General features: G+C 37.9%; 1 pseudogene; it reads left to right on the top strand.

Moving 5' to 3' along the window:
• The first annotated feature begins 17,850 nt into the window (after positions 1–17,850).
• On the top strand, positions 17,851–18,150 carry LOC113913633 (annotated as a pseudogene).
• Positions 18,151–18,521: the final 371 nt, after the last annotated feature.

Genomic DNA, 18,521 nt, shown 5'->3' with positions numbered 1-18,521 from the left:
CAGAGATTAGGAGGCCACCATTTTCACTCTGGTCCTCCAAAGCTGTACCGAGAATTTGGAGGGAACAAAAGCACCTGAGAGCAAACCCGAGCAGATTGCTTAGCCCGGACCAACAAGGGCGGGCAATTCCGCCTCCGGCAAAGAGATTTGGGAACCACGGCAACAGGCCCCTCCCCCAGAAGATCAGCACGAACAGCCAGCAAGCCAAGACCAAGTTTACCAATCAAGGAGAATGGGAGAACTCCAGCGCTAGGGGAATACTGCACATAGAATTCATGGCTTTTTTACCCTGATTCATTAGTTTTTCAAAGTTGATTTTTTTAACTTTTTTCTTTTTTTGAATTTTTCTTTTCCCCTTTTTCAACCAATATCTTATCAATCCATTTTTTTTTTAAATTTATTTTTCATTTCTAGAGTCATATTTTATCCCTTATTTTTGGCATATATATATATATATATATATATATATATATATATATGTTGTTCTCTTTAAAATTTTGAGATACAGTTTCTTCTAACAGATTAAAATATACCCTAAATCACTAATGTATGGCTTTGTTCTAGTCTCCTGCCTGATCACATTCTCTCCCTTTTTTTCGTTTCTTCTTTGTTTTTTAATCTTCTTCTTTCTTTTTTCAAACAACTTCTTATCCTATCAATTCCTTTTATAAAGTCTTATATAATTTTCATCTTTACATTCATCTTCCGACCCTTCATTGTATCAACCCTTATTTTGTAATATATAAGTCTTTCTTCCTTTAAAATATTAGGAGGCACTGTCTTCTAACAGACCAAAATATGCCCAAAATCTAGTGTGTGGCACTGATCTATACACTATTCTGATCATATTTGATCATATTCTGTTTTTATTTGTTTTGTTCTGTTATTGTTGGTTTTTATCTTTTTCTTTTTCTTTATTTTTTTTCTCTTTCTTTTTTCTTTCTTTCCCTTTCTTTTCCCCTGGTTTCAGGTCTTTTCTGACTTGTTTAGAGTATATTTGCTGGGGACGTTGTTAACCTGTTAGCGTTTTCTTCTCTCATTCATCTATTCTCCTCGGGACAAAATGACAAGATGGAAAAAACCACCTCAACAAAAAGAACAAGAGGTAGTACCGCCTGCCAGGGACCTACTCAATACGGACATTAGTATGATGTCGGACCTAGAGTTCAGAATCATGACTTTAAAGATACTAGCTGGACTTGAAAAAAGCGTGGCCTTTTTGCAGAAATAAAAGAACTAAAATCTAACGAAGTCGAAATCAAAAAGGCTATTAATGAGGTACAATCAAAAATGGGGACACTAACTGCTAGGACAAATGAGGCAGAAGAGAGAATCAGCGATACAGAAGACCAAATGATGGAAAATAAAGAAGCTGAGAAAAACAGAGATAAACAACTGCTGGATCACGAGGGCAGAATTCAAGAGATAAGCGATACGATAAGATGAAACAACATTAGAATAATTGGGATCCCAGAAGAAGAAGAAAGAGAGAGAGGGGCAGAAGGTATATTGGAGCAAACAATAGCAGAGAACTTCCCTAATGTGGGGAAGGAAACAGGCATCAAAATCCAGGAGGCACAGAGAAGCCCTCTCAAAATCAATAAAAATAGGTCAACACCCCGACATCTACTAGTAAAACTTACGAGTCTCAGAGACAAAGAGAAAATCCTGAAAGCAGCTCGGGAGAAGAGATATGTAACCTATAATGGTAGAAACATTAGATTGGCAACAGACCTATCCACAGAGACCTGGCAGGACAGAAAGGACTGGCATGATATCTTCAGAGCAATAAAAGAGAAAAATATGCAGCCAAGAATACTATATCCAGCTAGGCTGTCATTGAAAATTGAAGGAGAGATAAAAAGCTTCCAGGACAAACAAAAACTAAAGGAATTTGCAAACACGAAACCAGCCCTCCAAGAAATATTGAAAGGGGTCCTCTAAGCAAAGAGAGAGCCTAAAAGCAGCATAGACCAGAAAAGAATAGAGACAATATACAGTAACAGTCACCTTGCAGGCAATATAATGGCACTAAATTCATGTCTTTCAATAGTTACCCTGAATGTAAATGGGCTAAATGCCTAAATCAAAAGACACAGGCTATCAGATTGGATTAAAAAACAAGACCCATTGATATGCTGTCTGCAAGAGACTCATTTTAGACCCAAAGACACCGCCAGATTGAAAGTGAGGGGGTGGAAAACCATTTACCATGCTAATGGACACCAAAAGAAAGCTGGGGTGGCAATCCTTATATCAGACAAATTAGATTTTAAAACAAAGACTGTAATAAGAGATGAGGAAGGACACTATATCCTACTTAAAGGGTCTATTCAACAAGGGATCTAACGATTGTAAATATCTATGCCCCTACCATGGGGAGCAGCCAATTATATAAGGCAATTAATAACAAAAGCGAAGAAACACATTGACAACAATACAATAATAGTGGGGGATTTTAACACCCCCCTCACTGAAATGGACAGATCATCTAAGCAAAAGATCAACAAGGAAATAAAGACTTTAAATGGAACACTGGACCAAATGGACTTCATAGACATATTCATAACATTCCATCCCAAAGGAACAGAATACACATGCTTCTCTAGTGCCCATGTAACATTCTCCAGAATTGATCACATCCTAGGTCACAAATCAGGTCTCAACTGGTACCAAAAGATTGGGATCATTCCCTGCATATTTTCAGACCACAATGCTTTGAAACTAGAGCTCAATCACAAGAGGAAAGTCGGAAGGAACTCAAATACATGGAGGCTAAAGAGCACCCTACTAAAGAAGGAATGGGTCAACCAGGAAATTAAAGAAGAATTAAAAAAATTCATGGAAACCAATGAAATTGAAAACACAACTGTTCAAAATCTCTGGGATGCAGCAAAGGCAGTCCTGAGAGGAAAGTATATAGCAATACAAGCCTTTCTCAAGAAACAAGAAAGGTCTCAAATACACAACCTGACCCTACACCTAAAGGAGCTAGAGAAAAAACAGCAAATAAAGCCTAAACCCAGCAGGAGAAGAGAAATAATCAAGATCAGAGCAGAAGTCAATGAACTAGAAACCAAAAGAACAGTAGAACAGACCAACAAAACTAGGAGCTGGTTCTTTGAAAGAATTAACAAGATTGATAAACCCCTGGCCAGACTGATCAAAAAGAAAAGAGAAATGACCCAAACCAACAAAATCGGGAATGAAAGAGGAGAGATCACAACCAACACCAAAGACATACAATTATAAGAACATATTATGAGCAACTCTATGCCAGCAAATTAGATAACCTGGAAGAAATGGGTGCTTTCCTAGAGATGTATCAACTACCAAAATTGAACCAGGAAGAAATAGAAAACCTAAACAGACCTATAACCACTAATGAAATTGAAGCAGTCATCAAAAATCTCCCAACAAACAAAAGCCCAGGGCCAGGTGGCTTCCCAGGGGAATTCTACCAAACACTTAAAGAAGAATTAATACCTATTCTCCTGAAACTGTTCCAAAAAGTAGAAATGGAAGGAAAACTTCCAAACTCATTTGATGAGGCCACCATTACCTTGATCCCAAAACCAGACAAAGACCCCATCAAAAAGGAGAATGACAGACCAATATCCTTGATGAACATGGATGCAAAAATTCTCACCAAAATACTAGCCAATAGGACCCAACAGTACATTAAAAGGATTATTCACCATGACCAAGTGGGATTTATCCCTGGGCTGCAAAGTTGGTTCAACATCCACAAATCAATAAACATGATACAATACATTAACAAAAGAAAGAACAAGAATCATATGATCCTCTCAATAGATGCAGAAAAAGCATTTGACAAAGTACAGCATCCTTTCTTGATCAAAACTCTTCAGAGTATAGGGATAGAGGGTACATACCTCAGTATCATAAAACCCATCTATGAAAAACCTAGAGCGAATATCATTCTCAATGGGGAAAAGCTGAGAGCTTTCCCCTAAGGTCAGGAACGCGGCAGGGATGTCCACTTTCACCACTGCTATTCAACATAGTATTAGAAGTCCTAGCCACAGCAATCAGACAACAAAAAGAAATCAAAGGCATCCAAATCGGCAAAGAGGAAGTCAAACACTCACTCTTTGCAGATGATATGATACTGTATGTGGAAAACCCAAAAGACTCCACCCCAAGACTGCTAGAACTCATACAGGAATTCAGTAAAGTGGCAGGATATAAAATCAATGCACAGAAATCAGTGGCATTCCTATACACCAACAACAAGACAGAAGAGAGACAAATAAGGAGTCGATCCCATTTACAATTGCACCCAAAACCATAAGATACCTAGGAATAAATGTAACCAAAGAGGCAAAGGATCTGTACTCAGAAAACTATAAAATACTCATGAAAGAAATTGAAGAACACAAACAAATGGAAAAACGTTCCATGCTCATGGAATGGAAGAACAAACATTGTGAAGACGTCAATGCTACCTAGAGCAATCTACACATTCAATGCAATCCCCATCAAAATACCATCCACTTTTTTCAAAGAAATGGAACAAATAATCCTAAAATTTGTATGAAACCAGAAGAGACCCCAAATAGCCAGGGGAATATTGAAAAAGAAAAACAAAGCTGGCGGCATCACAATTCCGGACTTCCAGCTCTATTACAAAGCTGTCATCATCAAGACAGTATGGTACTGGCACAAAAACAGACACATAGATCAATGGAACAGAATCGAGAGCCCAGAAATGGACCCTCAACTCTATGGTCAACTCATCTTTGACAAATAGGAAAGAATGTCCAATGGAAAAAAGACAGTGTCTTCAACAAATGGTGTTGGGAAAATTGGACAGCCACATGCAGAAGAATGAAACTGGACCATTTCCTTACACCACACACAAAAAGAGACTCCAAATGGTTGAAAGACCTAAACGTGAGACAGGAGTCCATCGAAATCCTAAAGGAGAACGCAGGTAGCAACCTCTTCGACCTTAGCTGCAGCAACTTTCTAGAAACATCACCAAAGGCAAGGGAAGCAAGGGCAAAAATGAACTATTGGGATTTCATCAAGATAAAAAGCTTTTGCACAGCAAAAGAAACAGTCCACAAAACCAAAAGACAACTGACAGAATGGGAGAAAATATTTGCAAATGACATATCAGATAAAGGGCTAGTATCCAAAATCTATAAAGAACTTATCAAACTCAACACCCAAAGAACAAATAATCCAATCTTCAGAAGACATGAACAGATATTTTTCCAAAGAAGACATCGAAATGGCCAACAGACACATGAAAAAGTGCTCAACATCGCTTGGCATCAGGGAAATCCAAATCAAAACCTCAATGAGATACCACCTCATACCAGTGAGAATGGCTAAAATTAACAAGTCGGGAAACGACAGATGTTGGCGGGGATGTGGAGAAAGGGGAACCCTCCTACACTGTTGGTGGGAATGCAAGCTGGTGCAGCCACTCTGGAAAACAGTATGGAGGTTCCTCAAACAGTTGAAAATAGAGCTACCATACGATCCAGCAATTGCACTACTGGGTATTTACCACAAAGATACAAATGTAGGGATCTGAAGGGGTATGTGCACCCCAATGTTTATAGCAGCAATGTCCACAATAGCCAAACTGTGGAAAGAGCCAAGATGTCCATCGACAGAAGAATGGATAAAGAAGAGGTGGTATATATACACAATGGAATATCATGCAGCCATCAAAAGGAATGAGATCTTGCCATTTGCAACGACGTGGATGGAACTGGAGGGTGTTATGCTGAGTGAAATAAGTCAATCAGAGAAAGACATGTATCATATGACCTCACTGATATGAGGAATTCTTAATCTCAGGAAACAAACTGAGAGTTGTTTGAGTGGTGGGGGGTGGGAGGGAGGGGGTGGCTGGGTGATAGACACTGGGGAGGGTATGTGCTATGGTGAGGGCTGTGAATTGTGCAAGACTGTTGAACCACAGATCTGTACTTCTGAAACAAATAATGCAATATATGTTAAGAAAAAAAAGAAGAAAAGAAGATAGCAGGAGAGGAAGAATGACGGGGAGTAAGTCGGAGGGGGAGATGAACCATGAGAGACGATGGACTCTGAAAAACAAACTGAGGGTTCTAGAGGGGAGGGGGTTGGGGGAATGGCTTAGCCTGGTGATGGGCATTAAAGAGGGCACATTCTGTGTGGAGCACTGTGTGTTATGCACAAACAATGAATCATGGAACACTACAACAAAAACTAATGATGTAATATATGGTGATTAACATAACAATAAAAAAATGAAAAAAAATCTCTGAAAGAGTTCTTCTGATTTTTACTTGACAAGGAGATAATATGGCTCATTTTTAAGTATATAGCTTTGAGTAGTAAAAAAGTTTCAAAAAGATGAAATAAAACAAGATGGAAAGAGTAATGAAGAGAGATTTGTCTTATGAGATAATAAAGCCTACAATAAACTTTCAGTAATCAAGATGCTGTGTCTCTGCAGCAAGAATTGACAGTTTGATCAATGGAGCAATATACAGATCCTAGAAACCAACACTCTTCTATGTAAGAATTAAAATATAGTTAAATGCCCATCGTAAATCAGTATGCAAAGGGAGGAGTATTCAGTAAATGATGCTGGAACAATTGGTTAGGTATTTGGCAAAAAATAAAGCTAGATTGAAATGACTTAGTATTTTGCTTAAAAGTAATAAAATATAAAACTAAAAAAAGTAAACCAAACTAAACTAGAATAAACAATAAGTGAGTATTTTATAGACTCCAGGAAGGGGAAATATTTTCCAAGAATGAAAGACATAGAAGAAATCACAAGGCAGAAAAACAATAGATTAAATTACTTAAAAAGCTAAAATGTGTTTCTTATAAATTACCATAAAATAAAGTTAAAAGAGGGCGCCTGGGTGGCTCAGTTGGTTGGGCATCTGCCTTTTGCTCAGGTCATGATCCCAGGGTTCTGGGATTGAGTCCCACATCAGGTTCCTTGCTCAGTGGGGAGCCTGCTCCTCTCTCTCCCTCTGCTGTTCCTCCTGCTTGTTCTCTCTCTCTTTCTCTCTCAAATAAATAAAATAAAAATGAATTTTAAAAAATTAAAAATTAAAATTAAAAGAAATTTGACAAGGGCGCCTGGGTGGCTCAGATGGTTAAGCGTCTGCCTTCGGCTCAGGTCATGATCCCAGGGTCCTGGGATCGAGTCCCACGTTGGGCTCCCTGCTCCTTGGGAGCCTGCTTCTCCCTCTGCCTCTCTCTCTCTCTCTCTCTGTCTTTCATGAATAAATAAATAAAATCTTTAAAAAAAAAGAAATTTGACAACTTGGAAAATTATTTATAGACAAAGCCTTAGTCTTAAAATACTTTTTAAAATTTCTCTCAAATCAAGTGAAAAGGAAAGACCAAAAGTGACAAAGACAAGAAAGGAAGAGAGAAAAATCTCAGAAAAGACAAAACAAGTAATAAAATGGCACTAAATACATATCTACCAATAATTACTCTGAATGTAAATGGACTAAATGCTCTAATCAAAACAGGGTCTCAGAATGGAAAACAAAACAAGACCCACCTGTATATTGCCTATAAGAGATTCATTTTATTTATTTTTTATTTTTTTAAGATTTTATTTATTTATTTGACAGAAAGAGACATAGAGAGAGGGAACACAAGCAGCGGGAGTGGAGGAGGGAGAAGCAGACTCCCTGCTGAGCAAGGAGTCCGATGGGATGCGATGCAGGGCTCCATCCCAGGACCCTGGGATCATGACCTGAGCTGAAGGCAGACACTTAACAACTGAGCCACACAGGTGCCCCAAGAGACTCATTTTAAATGTAAAGCTACGGGCAGACTGAAAGTGAGGGGGTGGAGAAATATTTATCATGCAAATGGACATTAAAAGAAACCTGGAATAGCAATACTTATAACAGACAAGGTAGATTTTAAACCAAAGATTGTAACAAGACATGAAGATGGGCAAAATATCGTAACAAAGGGGGCAATCGAACAAGAAGATCTAACAATTGTACATATTTATGCAACCAACATGGGAGCACCAAAATACATAAAACATTTAATAACAAACATAAAGGAACTCATTGATAATAATACAATAATAGTATGGGACTCTAATACCTCTCTTACATCAATGGACAGACCATCTAAACAGAAAATCAACAAGGAAACAATGGCTTTGAATGACACACTCGGAACAGATGGACTTAACAAATATATACAGAACATTCCATCTTAAAACAGCAGAATACCCATACTTTTCAAGTGCACATGGGACATTCTTCAGAACAGATCACATACTAGGTTGCAAATCAGGTCTAAATAAGTATAAAAAGATAGCGATCATACCATGCATCTTTTCTGACCACAACACTAAAACTTGAAGTTAACCACAAGAAAAAATTTGGAAAGACCACAAATACATGCGAGGTTAAACAACATGCTTCTAAACAATGAATGGGTCAACCAGGAAATCAAAGAAGAGATTAAAAACTACATGCAAACAAATGAAAATGAAAACACAATGGTCCAAAACCTTTGGGATGCAGCAAAGGCAATCCTAAGAGGGCAAAATATAGCAATGTAGGCCTACCGTAAGAAGCAAGAAAAATCTCAAATAAACAACCTAAACTTATATCTAAAGGACCTGAGAAAACAACAACAAACAAAGCTTAAAGCCAGCAGAAAGAAGGAAATAATAAAAATTAGAGGAGAAATAAATGATGTAGAAACTAAAAAAACAATAGAATAGATCAATGAATCCAGGAGCTGGTTCTTTGAAAAAAATAAAAAAATTGATAAAGCTCTAGCCAGACTTGTCAAAAAGAAAGGAGAAAGGACCCAAATAAATAAAATCACAAATAATGGAGGGGAAATAACAACCAAAAACCATAGGAATACAAACAGTTATAAGAGAATATTATGAAAAACTACATGCCAACAAATTGGACAACCTGGAAGAAATGGAAAAATTCCTAGAAACATAAACAACTAAAAATGAAAAAGGAAAAAGTAGAAAACTTGAACAGACTGATAACCAGCAAAGAAACTGAATCACTAATCAAAAATCTCCCAAAATTCTAAAGTTCAGGGCCAGATTGCTTCATAGGTGAATACTACCAAACATTTAAAGAACAGTTAATAACCTATTCTTCTCAAACTATTCCAAAAAATAGAAAAGGAAGGAAAAGTTACAAATTTGTCCTTTGAGGCCAGCATTACCCTGATACCAAAACCAGACAAAGACTCCAATGAAAAAGAGAACTATAGGCCACTATCCCTGATGAACATGGATGCAAAAATTCTCAAAATACTAGCAAACTGAATCCAAGAGAACATTAAAATAACCATTCACCATGATCAAGTGGGTTTTATTCCTGGGCTGTAAGGATGGTTCAATATTCGCAAATCAATCATTGTGATAGACCAGATTAATAAAAGAAAGGATAAGAACCACATGATCCTTTCAATAGATGGAGAAAAAGCGTTTGACAAAGTACAAGATCCATTCATGATAAAACTCCTCAACAAAGTAGGTTTAGAAGGAGCATGCCTCAAAATAATGAAGAACATATATGAGAAACCCATAAATGAAAAACTCAGTGGGGAAAAACTGAGAAATTTTCCTCTGTGGTCAGGAACAGTACATGGATGTCCACTCTTGCCACTGTTATTTAACACAGTACTAGAAGTCCTAACCTCAGCAATCATACAACAAAAAGAAATAAAAGGCATCCAAATCAACAAGGAAGAAGTCAAACTTTCAGGATTTGCAGATGACCTGATACTCTACATAGAAAACCCAAAAGACTCCACCAAAAAATTGCTAGAACTGATAAATTAATTCAGGAAAGATGCAGGATACAAAATCAATGTACAGAAATCTGTTGCATTTCTATATATCAATAATGAAGCAGCAGAAAGACAAATCAAGGAATTGATCCCATTCACAATTGCACCAAACACCATAAGATACCTAGGAATAAACCTAACTAAAGAGGTAAAAGATCTGTACTCTGAAAACCATAAAACACTGATGAAAGAAATTGAAAATAACACAAAGAAAAGGAAAGACATTCAATGCTCATGGATTGGAAGAATATTGTTAAAATGTCTATGTTGCCCAAATAATCTATACATTTAATGCAATCCCTACTAAAACACCAACAGTATTTTTCAAAGAGCTAGAACAAACCTACCTAAAATGTGTATGGCACCACAAAAGATCCTGAATAGCCAAAGCAATCTTGAAAAAGAAAAGCAAGGCTGGAGACATCACAATTCCAGACTTCAAGTTATAGTACAAAGCTGTACTTATCAACACAGTATGATATTGGCACAAAAACAGACAATAGATCAATGGAACAGAATAGAAAACCCAGAAATAAACCCACAACTATATGGTCAACTAATCTTTCACAAAGCAGGAAAGAATATCTAATGGAAAAAAGACAGTGTCTTCAACAAATGGTGTTGGAAAACATGACAGTGACATGCAGAAGAATGAAGCTGGACCACTTTCTTACAGCATACACGAAAATAAATTCAAAATGGAGGAAAGAACCAAATGTGAGACAGAAAACCATCAAAATCCTAGAGGAGAACACAGGCAATAACCTCTCTGACATGGACCAGAGCAACTTCTTACTAGATATGTCTCCAGAGGCAAGGGAAACAAAAGCAAAAATGAACTACTGGGTCTTCATCAAAATAAAAACCTTTTGCACAACAAAGGAAACAATCAACAAAACTAAAAGGTGGGGGTGCCTGGGTGGCTCAGCCAGTTAAACGTCTGCCTTCAACTCAGGTCATGATCTCGGGGTCCTGGAATTAAGCCCCATGTCAGGCTGCCTGCTCAGGGGGCAGTCTGCTTCTCCCTCTCCCTCTGCCCCTCCCCACTACTCGTGATCTCTCTCTGGTGTGTGCCCTCTCTCTCAAATAAATAAATAAGTTTTTAAAATCTTAAAAAAAAAAAAACTAAAAGACAATCTATGGAATGGGAGAAGATATTTGCAAATGATATATTTGATAAAGGGTTATTATCCAAAATATATAAAGAGCTTATAAAACTGAACACCAAAAAAACAAATAATCCAATTTAAAAATGGACATGAATAGACTTTTTTTCAAAGAAGACATCCAGATGGTCCACAGACACATGAAAATATTCTCAACATCACTTATAATCAGGGAAATACAAATCAAACTACAATGACATATCACCCAACACCTGTCAGAATGGCTAACATTAACACAAGAAACAACAGGGGAGGGCAAGGATGCAGAGAAAGGGGAACCCTCTTATATTGTTGGTGGGAATGCAAACTGGTGCAGCCACTATGGAGGTTCCTCAAAAAGTTAAAAATAGAAGTATTTGGCTTCGCCACTGGCAGGCTTCCATCCCGGATTGTGCCCGGGACTGCACAGGAGATCGAAGAAAAGAATAGCAGCAATTCTCTGAACAGAAGAGTGACCACTTTCTGGAAGTATATATTTTTCTGGGGTCATTGTTACCCTTCTACCATTTTGTTCTCTCATTCATCTATTATCCTCTGGACAAAATGACAAGACAGAAAAACTCACCTCAAAAAAAGAACAAGAGGCAGTACCAACTGCAAGGGACCTAATCAGTACAGACACTAGTAAGATGAAGGAACTATAACTCAGAATGAAGATTATAAAGATACTAGCTGGGCTTGAAAAAAGCATGGAAGATACTAGAGAATCCCTTTCTGGAAAAACAAAAGAACTAAAATCTAACCAAGTCGAAATCAAAAAGGCTATTAATGAGGTACAATAAAAAATGGAGGCTCTAACTGCCAGGATAAATGAGGCAGAAGAGAAAATTAGTGATAGAGAAGAACAAATGATGGAGAATAAAGAAGCTGAAAAAGGAGAGATAAACAACTACTGGATCACAAGGGCAGAATTCGAGAGAAAAGTGATACCATAAGAGGAAACAACATTAGAATAATTGGGATCCCAGAAGAAGAAGAAGAAAGAGAAGGGCAGAAGGTATACTGGAGCATATTATAGCAGAGAACTTCCCTAATTTGGGGAAGAAAACAGGCATCAAAATCCAGGAGGCACAGAGAACCCCTCTCAAAATCAATAAAAATAGGTCAACACCCCGACATCTAATAGTAAAACTTACGAGTCTCAGAGACAAAGAGAATATCTTGAAAGCAGCTCGGGAGAAGAGATATGTAACCTATAATGGTAGAAACATTAGATTGGCAACAGACCTATCCACAGAGACCTGACAGGCCAGAAAGGACTGGCATGATATCTTCAGAGCACTAAACGAGAAAAATATGCAGCCAAGAATACTATATCCAGCTAGGCTGTCATTGAAAATTGAAGGAGAGATAAAAAGTTTCCAGGACAAACAAAAACTAAGGGAATTTGCAAACACGAAACCAGCCCTCCAAGAAATATTGAAAGGGGTCCTCTAAGCAAAGAGAGAGCCTAAAAGTAACATAGACCAGAAAGGAACACAGACAATATACAGTAACAGTCACCTTACAGGCAATACAATGGCACTAAATTCATACCTTTCAATAGTTACCCTGAATGTAAATGGGCTAAATAACCCAATCAAAAGACACAGGGTACCAGACTGGGTTAAAAAACAAGACCCATCGATATGCTGCCTGCCAGAGACTCATTTTAGACCCAAAGACACCCCCAGATTGAAAGTGAGGGGGTGGAAAACAATTGAACATGCTACTGGACATCAAAAGAAAGCTGGGGTGGCAATCCTTATATCAGACAAATTAGATTTTAAACCAAAGACTGTAATAAGAGATGAGGAAGGACACTGTATCCTACTTAAAGGGTCTATCCAATAAGAAGATCTAACAATTGTAAATATCTATGCCCCTAACATGGGAGCAGCTAACTATATAAGCCAATTAATAACAAAATCAAAGAAACACATTGACAACAATACAATAATAGTAGGGGACTTTAACACCTCCCTCACTGAAATGGACAGATCATCTAAGCAAAAGATCAAGAAGGAAATAAAGACTTTGAGTGACACACTGGACCAAATGGACTTCACAGATATATTCAAAATATTCCATCCCAAAGCAACAGAATACACATGCTTCTCTAGTGCCCATGGAACATTCTCCAGAATAGATCACATCCTAGGTCACAAATCAGGTCTCAACCGGTACCAAAAGATTGGGATCATTCCCTGCATATTTTAGGCCACAATGCTTTGAAACTAGAACTCAATCACAAGAGGAAAGTCGGAAAGAACTCAAATACATGGAGGCTAAAGAGCATCCTACTAAAGAATGAATAGGTCAATCAGGAAATTAAAGAAGAATTAAAAAAAATTCATGGAAACCAATGACTGTTCAAAATCTTTGGGATGCAGCAAAGGTGGTCCTAAGAGGCAAGTATATAGCAATACAAGCCTTTCTCAAGAAACAAGAAAGGTCTCAAAGCAGCCGGGTACAAGAGGTCTGTAAACTCTTGTTTAGCCCATCCTGTGCTACAAGGTTGGTTCAACATCTGCAAATCAATCAATGTGATACAATACATCAGTAAAAGAAAGAACAAGAACCATATGATCCTCTCAACAGATGCAGGAAAAGCACTGGACAAAGTACAGCATCCTTTCTTGATTAAAACCCTTCAGAGTGTAGGGATAGAGATACTCCATATCATAAAAGCCATCTATGAAAAACCCACAGTGAATATCATTCTCAATGGGGAAAAACTGAGAGCTTTCCCCCTAAGGTCAGGAACACCCCAGGGATGTCCACTATCACCACTGCTATTCAACATAGTATTAGAAGTCCTAGCCACAGCAATCAGACAACAAAAAGAAATAAAAGGCATCCGAATCATCAAAGAAGTTAAACTCTCACTTTTTGCAGATGATATGATATTTTACATGGAAAACCCAAAAGACTCCACCCAAAACTGCTAGAAGTCATACAGGAATTCAGTCAAGTGGCAGGATATAAAATCAGTCCACAGAAATCAGTGGCATTTCTATACACCAACAACAAGACTGAAGACAGAGAAATTAAGGAGTCAATCCCATTTATAATGGCACCCAAAACCATAAGATACCTAGGAATAAATCTAACCAAAGAGGGAAAGAATCTGTACTCAGAAAACTATAGAATACTCATGAAAGAAATTGAGGAAGACACAAAGAAATGGAAAAACATTCCATGCTCATGGATTGGAGGAACAAATATTGTGAAGATGTCAATGCTACCTAGGGCAATCTACACATTCAATGCAATCCCTCTCAAAATACCATCAACTTTTTTCAGAGAATTTGTATGGAACCAGGAAAGACCCCGATTAACCAGAGGAATATTGAAAAAGCAAAGCAAAGCTGGTGGCATCACAATTCTGGAGTTCAAGCTCTATTACAAAGATGTCATCATCAAGACGGTATGGTACTGGCACAAAAACAGACACATAGATCAATGGAACAGAATAGAGAGCCCAGAAATGGACCCTCAACTCTATGGTCAACTCATCTTTGACAAAGCAGGAAAGAATGTCCAAGGGAAAAAAGACAGTCTCTTCAACAAACGGTGTTGGGAAAATTGGACAGCCACATGCAGAAGAATGAAACTGGACCATTTCCTTACACCACACACAAAAATAGACTCCAAATGGTTGGAAGACCTAAATGTGAGACAGGAGTCCATCAAAATCCTAAAGGAGAACACAGGCAGCAACCTCTTCAACCTCAGCCACAGCAACTTCTTCCTAGGAACATTGCCACAGGCAAGGGAAGCAAGGGCAAAAATGAACTATTGGAACTTCATCAAGATAAAAAGCTTTTGCACAGCAAAGGAAACAGTCAACAAAACCAAAAGACAACTGACAGAATGGGAGAAGATATTTGCAAATGACACATCAGATGAAAGGCTAGTATCCAAAATCTATAAAGAACATATCAAACTTAAACCCAAAAAACAAATGATTCAATCAAGAAATGGGCAGAAGGCATGGACAGACATTTCTGCAAAGAAGACATCCAAATGGCCAAAAGACACATGAAAAAGTGTTCAACATCACTCCCCATCAGGGAAATACAAATCAAAACCTCAATGAGATATCACCTCACACCAGTCAGAATGGCTAAAATTAACAAGTCAGGGAATGAGAGATGTTGGCGGGGATGCGGAGAAAGGGAAACCCTCCTACACTGTTGGTGGGAATGCAAGCTGGTGCAGCCACTCTGGAAAACAGTATGGAGGTTCCTCAAAAAGTTGAAAATAGAGCTACCCTACAATCCAGCAATTGCACTACTGGGTATTTACCCCAAAGATACAAATGTACTGATCCGAAGGGGCACATGCACCCCAATGTTTATAGCAGCAATGTCCATAATAGCCAAACTATGGAAAGAGCCTAGATTTCCATCAACAGATGAATGGATAAAGAAGATGTAGTATACACACACACACACACACACACACACACACACACACACACACACACAATGGAATATTATGCAGCCATCAAAGAAACCCCTAAAATCTTGCCATTTGCTATGATGTGGATGGAACTAGAGGGTATTATGCTAAGTGAAATAAGTCAATCAGAGAAAGACAAGTATCATATGATTTCACTGATATGAGGAATTTGAGAAACAAGACAGAGGATCACAGGGGAAGGGAGGAAAAAATGAAACAAGATGAAACCAGAGAGGGAGACAGACCATAAGAGACTTTTAATCTCAAGAAACAAACTGAGGGTTGCTGGAGTGGTGGGGGTGGGAGGGATGGGGTGGCTGGGTGATAGACATTGGGGAGGGTATGTGCTATGGTGAGCACTGTGAATTGTGTAAGACTGATGAATCACAGACCTGTACCTCTGAAACAAATAATAGTTTATATGTTACAAAAAAAATAGTAGGAAGGGAAAAATGAAGGTGGGGAAATCGGAGGGGGAGATGAACCATGAGAGACTATGGACTCTGACAAACAAACTGATTTTAGAGGGGAGGTGGTTGGGGAGATGGTTTAGTCTGGTGATGGGTTTTAAGGAGGGCACATATTGCATGGAGCACTGGGTGTTATATGCAAACAATGAATCATGGAACCCTACTTCAAAAACTAATAATGTAATGTATGGTGACTAACATAACATAATAAAATAAAATTTAAAAAAAATAGAACTATTCTATAGTCCAGCAATTGCACTACTAGGTATTTACTCAAAGAACACAAAAATACTAATTCCAAGGGATACTTGTTCCCCACTGTTTTTGTAACAGCATTATCTATAATAGTCAAACTATGGAAAGAGCCCAAATGTTCATCGAGTGATGAATGAATATAGAAGATGTGGTATATATACACAATGAAATATTACTCAGCAGTCAAAAAGAATGAAATCTTGTGATTTGAAATGACACGGATAGAACTAGAGGGTATTATGCTAAGTGAAATAAGTCAGTCAGAGAAAGACAAATGCCGTATGATTTCACTCATATGTGGGATTTAAGAAACAAAACAGATGAATAAGGGGGAAAAAAGAGAGAGAGGCAAACCAGGAAACAGACTCTTAACTGTAGAACAAACTGATGGTCAGCAGAGGGGAGGTGAGTCGGGGGATGGGTGAAACAGGTGATGGGGGTTAAGGAGTGCTCTTGTTGTAATGAGCACCGGGTATTCTATGGAAGTGTTGAATCACTATATTGTACACCTGAAACTAATATTGCACTGTGCGCTAACTAAATGGAATTTAAATAAAAGTTTAAAAAATAAGTAAATAAAATAAAATTACTGCCAACTCAAGAAGAAACACTGCTACCTCAAGAGATACTAATGATTAAAAGACATGGACAGATAATTCACCAAAGAGGCATAAGCAGCAAAAAATGTGAAAAAAAATTTGATCTTTTAGTTATAAAAAAAATGTTGGTTAAAATAACAATGAAACAATGTTTTCCCCAATTCCAAATTTGAAAAAACTTTTAAAAAGCTATAATGCTCAGTGTTAGTGAGGGTTACACTAGCATTAAAATCCTGTCTGGAAAATAATTTGGAAAAAGTATACCACAGTAGTTATATATTAACATCCTTTGACTTAAGTAACCTTATTAATTGTTGTTCATGTTATTATTTTTTTAAGATTACCAAGTTTTTTTTAAAGATTTTATTTATTTATTTGACAGAGAGAGAGAGAGAGAACACACAAGCAGGGGTAGTAGGAGGGAGAGGGAGAAGCAGAAGCAGACTCCCCACTGAGCAGGGAGCCCGATGCGGGACTCGATCCCAGGACTCTGGGATCATGACCTGAGCGGAAGGCAGACGCTTAACCAACTGAGCCACCCAGGCACCCCTGGAGTTTATGCTATTAAAATAGATGTTCAGAGAAAGACAATTATCATACGATCTCACTGATAATGTGGAATTTGAAAAACAAGGCAGAGGATCATAAGGGAAGGGAGGAAAAAATGAAACAAGATGAAACCAGAGAGGGAGACAAACCATAAGAGACTCTTAATCTCAGGAAACAAACAGGGTTGCTGGAGTGGAGGGGGATGGGAGGGTGGGGTGGCTGGGTGATGGACACTGGGGAGGGTATGTGCTATGGGGAGCACTGTGAATTGTGTAAGACTGATGAATCATAGACCTGTACCCCTGAAACAAATAATACATTATATGTTAATTTACAAAATGAAAAAAAAAATAGGTGCTATTTAAAAGGTTTAATTATCTAACAATAGAAAAGAATCATTAAATGTTGAAAGATTAATAATATTTCAACAATTATAAATCATATTCTTCAAGAAAAATAACATTCGAAAACATTCATAAGGCAAATAAAAAACTAGACTACAAAACTTTATATACCATGGCCATAAGTCTGTGTACATCTGTGCACACACACATACAAATAGCAACACGTGTGGGGAACATATCAGATTCAGAGCGCAGCAGGAAGTGGGATCGGCGCTCGGCAGATGCAGTCGTGAAGTAGGTACTGGTTTTGGATTATGACTTGTTTTCTCACTTAGCTTTTTTCAAAGAAGAACGTGGCCAATAGTCTTTGGTTCTGGCATGGGATTGGAAATGGCCTAGTCCCGAGTGTCAGCATGAATCCAGGCTCCATTATCTTCTACATGGAAAATATATCAGGGAGCAGGAACAGTGACTTACACCTGAGAGCGTCCCAGGGGGAGGAAAAGAGAAATCGTGTTTATTCCTCAGGAATACTGACGTGCCCTGGAGTAAGTTGACATTCTTCTGTAACAATGTTATCAGTAATACTTGAAACTCCAGCACACTGTTTATGTATTTGAAACGAAGTCTGTTTCCTGTTTTCTATTTTGTCTCTGGAAATTGCAAGGAGGTGGTCTTAAGAGTAATAAACTAAAAGTAGGCAGCCAAAACAAAAACAAAAACAAATACCAACACCTGTGCAGATGTAAAAATGCTATAGGAAAATATTCAAAACCTAATTTTATCTTTATGGGTGGATTACGAATATATTTTCTTTCATTCTCTTTCTCTTGTTTCGGTAAT

The sequence above is a fragment of the Zalophus californianus genome, chromosome 11, assembly GCF_009762305.2.
Source record: "Zalophus californianus isolate mZalCal1 chromosome 11, mZalCal1.pri.v2, whole genome shotgun sequence".
Classification (NCBI taxonomy): Eukaryota; Metazoa; Chordata; class Mammalia; order Carnivora; family Otariidae; genus Zalophus; species Zalophus californianus.
Note: the sequence above shows the minus strand (reverse complement) of the source record. Positions and strands in the feature narration are given on the sequence as shown.